Source organism: Xyrauchen texanus, chromosome 19 (assembly GCF_025860055.1).
Source record: "Xyrauchen texanus isolate HMW12.3.18 chromosome 19, RBS_HiC_50CHRs, whole genome shotgun sequence".
Classification (NCBI taxonomy): Eukaryota; Metazoa; Chordata; class Actinopteri; order Cypriniformes; family Catostomidae; genus Xyrauchen; species Xyrauchen texanus.
In genome coordinates this window covers 24,813,357-24,822,587 of record NC_068294.1, presented here as the reverse complement: position 1 = coordinate 24,822,587, position 9,231 = coordinate 24,813,357, and the positions used below count along the sequence as shown (strand labels likewise).

Genomic DNA, 9,231 nt, shown 5'->3' with positions numbered 1-9,231 from the left:
GTCTAGAAGGGATCCCTCTCTCGTTAATCTCGCGAGATTCTTACACAGCGTTCTTTTGAAGTCGCTCAGCATCGAGGAGCGCTCGTAAAATATAATTTTAAATGATATGTTTTAATTATCAATTCAAGCTATAAAATAAATATTTCCCATAATAAATGTTATAACTTAAGCTCTACTATTTTCGGTCCTGAGATTTTGTTGATCGCTGGAGAAGTAGGCTATCAAATTGTCTGACTGTGTGGTGAAGTGGAAACATTTCGGCTCTTGTTAAACCCCAGGGGCTAGTCTACTAAAATGCAGCATCCGCTCTTCATTGGACGTATATCTTGAGTGTGACATTTGTTTGCAATATTCCACAGGGTTTGTTACATTTCCCAAAGATAAAAGTCTTTATCCAGAATGACAGAATCTGTTAATGTCAATTACAAATCTCAATAACTATGATGGGCATTCCGGCTCTTTTCAGTGAGCCGGCTCGTTCGGCTCAGTTCACCAAAAAGAGCCGGCTCTTTTGACTCGGCTCTTTAAAAATAAAATCAGTTTTGTATTTTTTCAAGTCAAGCAGTTTGCGATAGTTGTTAATTGGGGTTAAAACAATACAATTGTTAAATTATTTAATGAAATAGGACTACTCTACCTTAACCACAATGTATTTGAAAATGCATTTGGTTTGTTATGAATGCTATTAAACATTTGCATTTAAAATATAACTTTTCTTTTTTTATGAGGGCCGCGATCGTCTGTGTTCCGCTACTCCTTTCGGTCCTTGAATAACGTAGATATAACGTGCGAGTAAGGGCAGCCGGTGGACATTCACTTGCCCTCCTAGGGTATATGCCCCCTGTGAGTTGGTGACCTACGCAGACTGCGTAGTATACGTGTAGGGAGCGGCGGTACTGATAATATAATATTGCACCATATCAAAGAAAAATAAATAACAATTAGCAAAACTACAGCATCCCACAAATTTAAATAAATGTAAAAAAAAAAAAAAAAAAAAAAAAAAGAAGGATGCTAATTCACATGCGCATTTAAAGTATAACTTTATTTATAATGTATATAAAAGTGCAGATATGAATGTAACAATTCGAAACGAATTCAATCTGAACAACATAATAATTTGGCTCCGCCCTCCCTCACGCATCTTTGGTTCATTGGTTGCCACTGTGTGTCTGATTGACAGAACAACATGTCGGGCTGTTAGTCGAGACAGTCACAACGAATGTGTGTGTGTGCTTGATCATTTAGGTCTACATTCTTTTATTTCTTTTTTCGTTCTTTGACATTTGTATTTCTAGTTAATTATATTCATTTAAATATTTTAATTCTTCATATCTTAATTATTTTTGTATATCGTTATTAATAGATTCTGATATGCGGAGCCGCCTCCCAATGTTAACATATGAGCCGAGAGCCGACTCGTTCGCGAACGAACCATCACTAATAATAGACGGTGGGCCGAGGGGAGATTTCGTGTTTTCAGACGATCTCTGGGGATGGATTACCCAGTTTTTTATATATAACCACTACAATTCTCAACAAAGCAAATAAAAATTGTTGCCACTCACATACTTTGCACATTACTATAATATCGGTAACTTTCTCCAGGTTATTTTCCCGGCGAATAGAGCAGGCGGCTATGTGTGGGGTCCGACATGCATGACGTTTTTGTTGCCTTCATCCAATAGCGTGCGTGGGAAAGTGTCGGTGTCGCGTTTGTCAACACACTGGCCCGCTGATATGAAGTTGCTGTCTGTGCACATCTTTTCGAGAAGTGCTTTTAGCCCAGGAAAGATTGAACTTGTTAACTCATTTTGCCCACTTATGCTACATATTCAGTTTGACACAAAATGTGAATGTAGAGGTAACGTTATGCATTTTCACTGTTTTTATTTTGTTACCATCTTTTGTCATACGATGTCCTGTCATTTCGTTGTAATCTTTAATACATATACCGTTCTGATTTCACACATTTGATCCATGGTATTGCTTGGAAACACAACATTATAAAAACCATAGGCTATAACGTTAAAATAGCCTAAACATAAAGTTATGAAACTTCACTTTGCCCTCAGCCAAAACGATTTGCCAAGGAACAAATTATAGATTGAGACCAAAGATCGCCCTAGATATACACAAGACGAATTATATCTCATGTTTAACCACTAGACATCAGATCCAGCGGCAAACGTCAGAAGCACTAGCCGAGGTAATGCTGTTCCAGGTGGGGTACATGAGCGCTGAGCGCCTGGATCTCTCACTCCGAAAACGACAGATCAAAATTTTAAATAGGCTCTATCTTTATGAATAAACCATAGATTTGAGCTTTAGACAACTACATTGTCGACTGAAAAACTATTTCTGTACTATTGTACATTTCATGACACAATAACAGTAGTATTTTGAAATTTCGAATTATTTACTAATTATATAATGGCCAAATACAACCAGAAACAAATGTTCAGTCTTGCTTGTGAAAGGTAATTCCTCGAGACCCGTTTTCAATTGTGTGGCGATTTGTACAGCCCCAAGCAGCACACGAAACAAATTTTTCTCAATTCCCGGTATGAAAGTTATGGGAAAGTTGCCCTCCGCAATGTGGCGGCACCTTTGACGTACGCTCCAGCGGGCAATTGGGTGTCTATGTATTTATATCTATGATAAAAACGAGCCAGACAATACTCTTTTTCCCGCACATTTTTACTGTGGAAGAAATGGCAAAAACATGAAGTGCTGCATGCATATATGTGAGGGAAATGGACCCACCATTCCCTTCACAGACATAAGTTGGGAGAAATTTATTAAATCGGTGTTTCTGTGGAAAGACCTTGAATGCAGAGAAAGTCTTATAGCAGAAGAGGCAGTACAGGCATACAAGTTACAAAGCCAGGAACCTACAAACCAGTTCGTCAAACCAGCTAACATTGGCTACCACAGGGAGTGCTACAGCCATTTCACAAATATCACGAAGATAGAACGAGCACAAAGGAGAAGAGAGAAGGCAGTATTAGTTGAAGAAACTGCAAATGAAGGTTGGTATTATATTGTATAGACAGGAGGTGCAGTAAAAGACATACAGTGCAGTATTATATTGTATAGATAGGTGGTGCAGTTTAAGACATTCGGTACTGTGTAGACAGTAGTATACATTTAAGAAAGTAGTATGTTTTACAGTAATATAAATTACATAAATGTGCATAATAGATCATAATAGAAATGGATATGCAGTATGAACAAACACATACAGTTATGTGCAGTGTAGTAGCAGTAACAGTATAATAGTACAAATAATATAGTTATATACAGTAATATTGTGTCCTTGAGCAAGGCACTTAACTCCAGGTTGTTCCGGGGGGGATTGTCCCTGTAATAATTGCACTGTAAGTCGCTTTGTACAAAAACGTCTGCCAAATGCTTCCAGTACAATGCATTATTTGCAAACATGAGAAGTACAAGGTTTGGACACACAGCAGGAAAAGGGTAAAAGAAAAACTAACACAGTGTGAAACACTCCATGCCGGGAAATTGCTTCTCGCCGCTTAAGGGAGAAGTCTCTCCTTCTCCATATCCAAGACAGGGACTTGGTGGCTAGTGAAGCACGGTATCACTTCACCTGCTATCGAGATTATACCCGGTACCTGACCACACAAAAAAATGAGAACAGAAACAAACATATATGAAAATGGATACAAGCACTTCTGCAAAACAGTCATTGAGGAGAGGCTTTTAAAACACAGCGAAGTGCTTCGACTGTCAAAGCTGAATTTGCTATTCAAAAAAACTGTGGAAGAAACGGAGGGAGTGAACATTGCAGCTTATAAGGCACATTCACTTAAGGCAAGACTTCAAAAGTCTCATCACTTCTTGAAATTCCTGAAGGCATCCACAAGCTATCTTGTATATGTGGACAATCTGTCAGCTGATGAGATTGTGCATGAAGTTGCAGTCTCCTCTGCTTCCTCCTCATCTGAAGAAAGTGAAGGAGAAATGACAAGTCAACACAAATGATTCTCGGGTGTTATATCATGCAGCAATGATACTCAAAGAAATCACACAAAAGACATCAAAAAGATCACCAAATGGCCTCCCACAGCAGGTGACCTCACACTGGAAAATGCCCTGACTGTAGAGCCTCACCAACTTTTTAACTTTATTGCATGGACATCAGGAATGTCATTACAACCATCAGATGAACGTGTTGATGTCACTTCAGAGGACAGCAGAAAGATAGTATCCACTTGTTAGCTAGTTAGCCAGCTGAAACTACCCTACTTAAAACGATACCAACGAGACTCTTGCATTCATTTTAATTCCAAAATCTAAACCAAGCTAATCTCATATATATATATATATATATATATATCATACGATCTCTTGCGATCGTATGCAGGAGATTAGCTTGGTTTAGATTTTAGAATTAAAATGAAGGATGCATTAATCTAATAGTAATGTCGTAGTTTTGGTTCAGAGCTGTGACCTAACGTTACACATGCTAGCTACTGCTAGCCAGCTGAAACCACCCTACTTAAAATGACACTACCGAGACGCTTACATACGTTTGAACAACACAGTGTACAAAACATTTTTTTTTTTATAGATATCATATTCTAATTAAATGAATACTTACAATCACAAAAACAATGTCCTTGGCGATGGTCACTGTGCTGCCGCCGCAGATGCTGCTCGTGTCTGACAGCTGCATCATCCGTGTAACAGCTGTTCTAAATAAGCTACATCTGATTGGTTAATAATAATCCTATGTCAGTATCTTGCCACGCTATTGGCTCGACTGATATAGTAGGCAACCGCGTTTGCCTGTATATTTACGGTCGTGCATTATGATTTCGGGGGAAACTGTGCAATAAATGGGAGTGGCAACACTTTTCATATCGTTGAGAATAAAACAACCGTCCCAACTTTACAAATTCAGGTTCTCCCACCAATGGGGATCATCCATTTCGAAAAGTAAAGCAGATACGGGCCCTCGGCCCACCATCTATAACAGTCTAAGGTTTAAAGTAATTTGCCTTAATATGAACTTATGTCAAAATATACACTATCCGAGAAACATGCTAGGCCTATATGAGATTTCAAGAAGACACCAGGTTTTCTTAATAATAAGGAGTCAGAGGCAATTTTCTAAGTGTAAATAGCAACATCGTTGCACTAAGTGCAAATATTGTTAGACAGATAGGCTACTATTTGCACCTTTAATTAAATACTAACAGGGCATCACTAAAGTGTGTTTATTTCGAGTCCCACCCACAGACACCCTACACCCATCACTGCGAGGAAATCAACCTTTATTAATTTTATTTATTATAGCATTAAAGTATTAAAATATTAAGAGTGGAGACAGGAAACAGGATGGAGAAAACTGGGTCAAAATGAGGACCAGAACCCAAGTAATCCTCATGGCAAAAGCACATTCATAACATTAGCACACTAAGACATTACAGAGACACTTGAAGAGCAGTTTGTCTTTGTTTCCACAATACTATTTCAGTGCAAATAGCCACAATAGGCCTATGTGGAAGGTATTTATACATAGTGTAAGTAGTCACTCAGTGTTAATTATAATAATAATAATATTCATAATAATGTTAGATTGTTGATAATATTGAAGTTTCTAATGCCTTCCATCATTAATAAGCTGAGATGAGAACAACAAAAAGCACAAGCGAAAGCATCGTAACCGAATGCGCATGCGCGAAAAATTGACGAGAAAGGGATCCCTTCTAGACACGACCACAGTGCGCCGCCATCTTGATGGATTAATTGTCACCTGAAATGTGTTCCGTGGGGAAGCGTTCTGACGTCGTATAAGTTCCGCTTAAAAATCCTAAATAAGAACAAAGCGACAAAAATAACGACGTTCACTTGATATAACATAACTGTAAGTTAAGATATATTTAAATAATGTGTTCATTATGACCCTTAAATCACTATTTATTGAAATAAATGGTAGAGATCAGATTAGCTGTCCACACGAGGGCACTACGTACTAGTACAAAGAAACATACCCAAGTAACAAAAAGTACAATGGTACTAGCATGTTTTTGGACATGAACCATTGTAATACCGTGGTATTAAGTAAGTTGGCTTTGAGTAGAATACCATGTAAATACCATAATACATGAAGAAGTTACCCTAATAGAGTAGCCTACATCACCAGATGTCTGATGCATGTTTATGATTTAGAATGTTAGTGAATCTGATTTTAAGATGTTTAAGATGATTTTAATTCGATTGTGATGCTTTACAGAGGGAAATATCTAAAAGAGACATCTCGGAGGTGTACGTATGTTATCTGGATAATCATCCAGTATCATCACAGTTAGTAATCTAAGTAGGGCCTACATCTCCGAGATGTCTGTTTTAGATAGTTTCATCTGAAAAACATCAGATTATAATTAACATGTGCTAAACATCTTTTAAAAAAAATCTGATTTACAAACATTTTAAATTACAAATGCCTCAGAGACATTATTATTACTACTTATGTGTAATTGAGATCCAAGAAGAAACGTTTTATAGATGTATTGCAGATAGGCAAACAACTTATATACGTATTCCAGATGCAAGCACACTTATAAAATGGATGTCTATTTGTGCTATCATGTGCTATCAGGGATGGTACTTCACTGTGCCATGCTACCATCACAGCACTAATAGTAATTTACATGAACAATTTAAACAAACTCTATAGCCCATCAGGTTATTCATCAGTAAGACAGCTTGTTGAATATGAACATGTCCTTGACACAGTATTGAAAATTGTAATTTGAATTAAATCTAAGTTAAGCACAAAAATATGCTTGTTTTAATAATAAGTCAAAATAGTGATATTTTCTTCACTTTAGTGATTATAATTTGTGATGAACAAAGATGAAATACAGCCTTACACCTGCTGGTAAAGTTATTTTAAAGTAGCCCTACATAGTTCACATCAAATTTTATTTTTCTTTAAAAATCTCCTCAGTTTATTACAGCCCACTCCTATGTGTTCAGGCAGTAGTGGGCTGACCTCTAGACATTAATGCATTTTCTGCATGGCTTGCCAGTTTAATTTGGCCAATTTATTTGTGCTGCACTTTTAGCATGCTGTGAAGAGGCAGCAACCCTAGATAAAATAAATGGTACTCTAGGCAAATGAACAAGCATACATCTGTAACTAAAATCCTTGCTCTCAGCAAGAACTACAAACTACTAATGGTGAGCACTTTACCCATGAGACCCTTAAGCAGTGGCGTAGCCAAGGGTGGGCTGGTGGGCTTTTTATCCTTTTCACACATCAATGGAGATGATTAATCAAAGAACATTACTTTATTGTAGATTAATTTATGTAAGCTAACACTCTGAGCTATTGATTTTTTACCAGGGGGATATACTACAACCTAAAGAGCCTTTCAGAAGACCAAAGACAAATCTTTACATACTGTACATTCAAAATGAAATTAAATATAACCCTTGCTATTGCTGTAATATTCAGTGCCTCAAGTTGAAATAAAAGAATAGAATGAAACGTTCCAGGTCAATATCCTGGACATGGTGTGTGTATGTATCCAGAAGGCTATTAATTTGCACAAGCACAAACCTTGTCTGCTACCTCCTCTGCAGCTTCATATTGACAGTCAGTGCTCAAACTGAAAATCAATGGGCTTATTAGATACATCAAATGTCAAGGCTGGTACAGTACTAAAGACTGTTGGATATAACCTTTTTTGTTTTCCTCAAATTCTTTGGAGCCAAGGAAAAAATATAGTTTTAAAAACATGGCAGACATGTTTTTGCATAAAAGTTTATCATAAAATGTCAGGTTGAGTTCATTGGCTACATCTAGACTTCATTTCTTGTTATTTCAAACATTTCACCACTCATCTAAGAGGCTTTTCTTATGAACAAACACTTTCTTTCTTACTATCTCACACTATATTACATTCTCAAAACACAAGTCTACCAATATAAATCAACTTGATTCAATATATTTAACAAGAATAACTGTGAGATAAACAGCACACTGTTAACCACAACTTCAGGTTGACATCAATTGAGAGAATAAGAGCACATCATGCCCTAAATGTTCTGCATGTAAATAAGATTAAAGCAGACACATTTTTGTGTACATGAACATAATGAGATTTGTGGTAAACTGGTCTTATTTTTCACTTATCCACTTATCTTTATATTTATATTTATTACATGCACATAATTTATGTTGCTCAAGACATGGTCACAGTAAAGGAAAAATTGATAACGAAAAAGAGACGTGAATGAGCCTGGCTGCAAAACAGAAGTAACACTTATTTCAGAATGTGTTGGAGACGTGTTGCTATGCAACAGGGATTCCAGAACGGTTACCCAGACATGGTTTGACTGTGTAGATGATGGTGTGGGTGAGGAAAAAAGTGACACAGCATCCCACATCACCACATTCACCTTAGCTCTGTAGAAAATGTCAGTGTGCACAACTACACACTATTTTAATTTTGAATAGAGTTGTGATATGCTCAGATCACCAAAACATGTTTGCCCCCACACTATTTCAGTATTTAAGTATAAAAACCCTTATGGTTTACACAGTTTCAACATTCAAAGGTGAAGCTGTTCATTGAACATCAGCACTATTTTCAGTTAGAACCTAAAAAGCAGACAACTACTGACATCTATACAACATTTAGTTCCGGTCCTTGAATCTGATTGGATGAGAGGAGTTCCAAGAACTAACAGCATAAGCACTCAGACACTTTACTGTTTGTCTCATTCCGCTTGTGTTCATGGAATTCCAAACTAACATGTAAGAACAGTAGACGAGTGAGGGCAGTGCAGATGAACAAATGTTATATTCATCCCTGTGATATTAAAGATTTAAACCAGCAGGTGGTGACTAAAGGCCATCTTGTGTGTGTTATTAACAAGTTGAGCTGATGTTGACAAACCGTGTGTCATCAGCAAGTGTACTCTGAAGTACTCTGTAGTCTCTCACTCCATGATCACTTGGATTACTTCTACACTATAGCTGAGAAATCTGAATCAGAATCATCTTTATTGCCAAGTACGCTTACACATTCAAGGAAATTCTCTAGTTGACCAGAACTTCCAGTGCACAGCAATACAAAAACAGCAGTAAGACATAGATAATGATACAAAAAAATAAAAAATAATTATAAACACATGTACACACACACACACATATATAGATACACATATACACATACATGGTGCAATTCT

General features: G+C 37.0%; 1 long non-coding RNA gene across 1 annotated transcript; it reads right to left on the bottom strand.

Annotated features, from left to right (window-relative positions):
* Positions 1-2,684: 2,684 nt before the first annotated feature.
* Positions 2,685-4,733, bottom strand: LOC127660087 (uncharacterized). The gene is made up of 2 exons (XR_007972603.1): positions 4,628-4,733; positions 2,685-3,967 (listed from the first exon to the last, which is right to left on the bottom strand). It is a non-coding gene; the product is annotated as an uncharacterized LOC127660087 (long non-coding RNA).
* Positions 4,734-9,231: the final 4,498 nt, after the last annotated feature.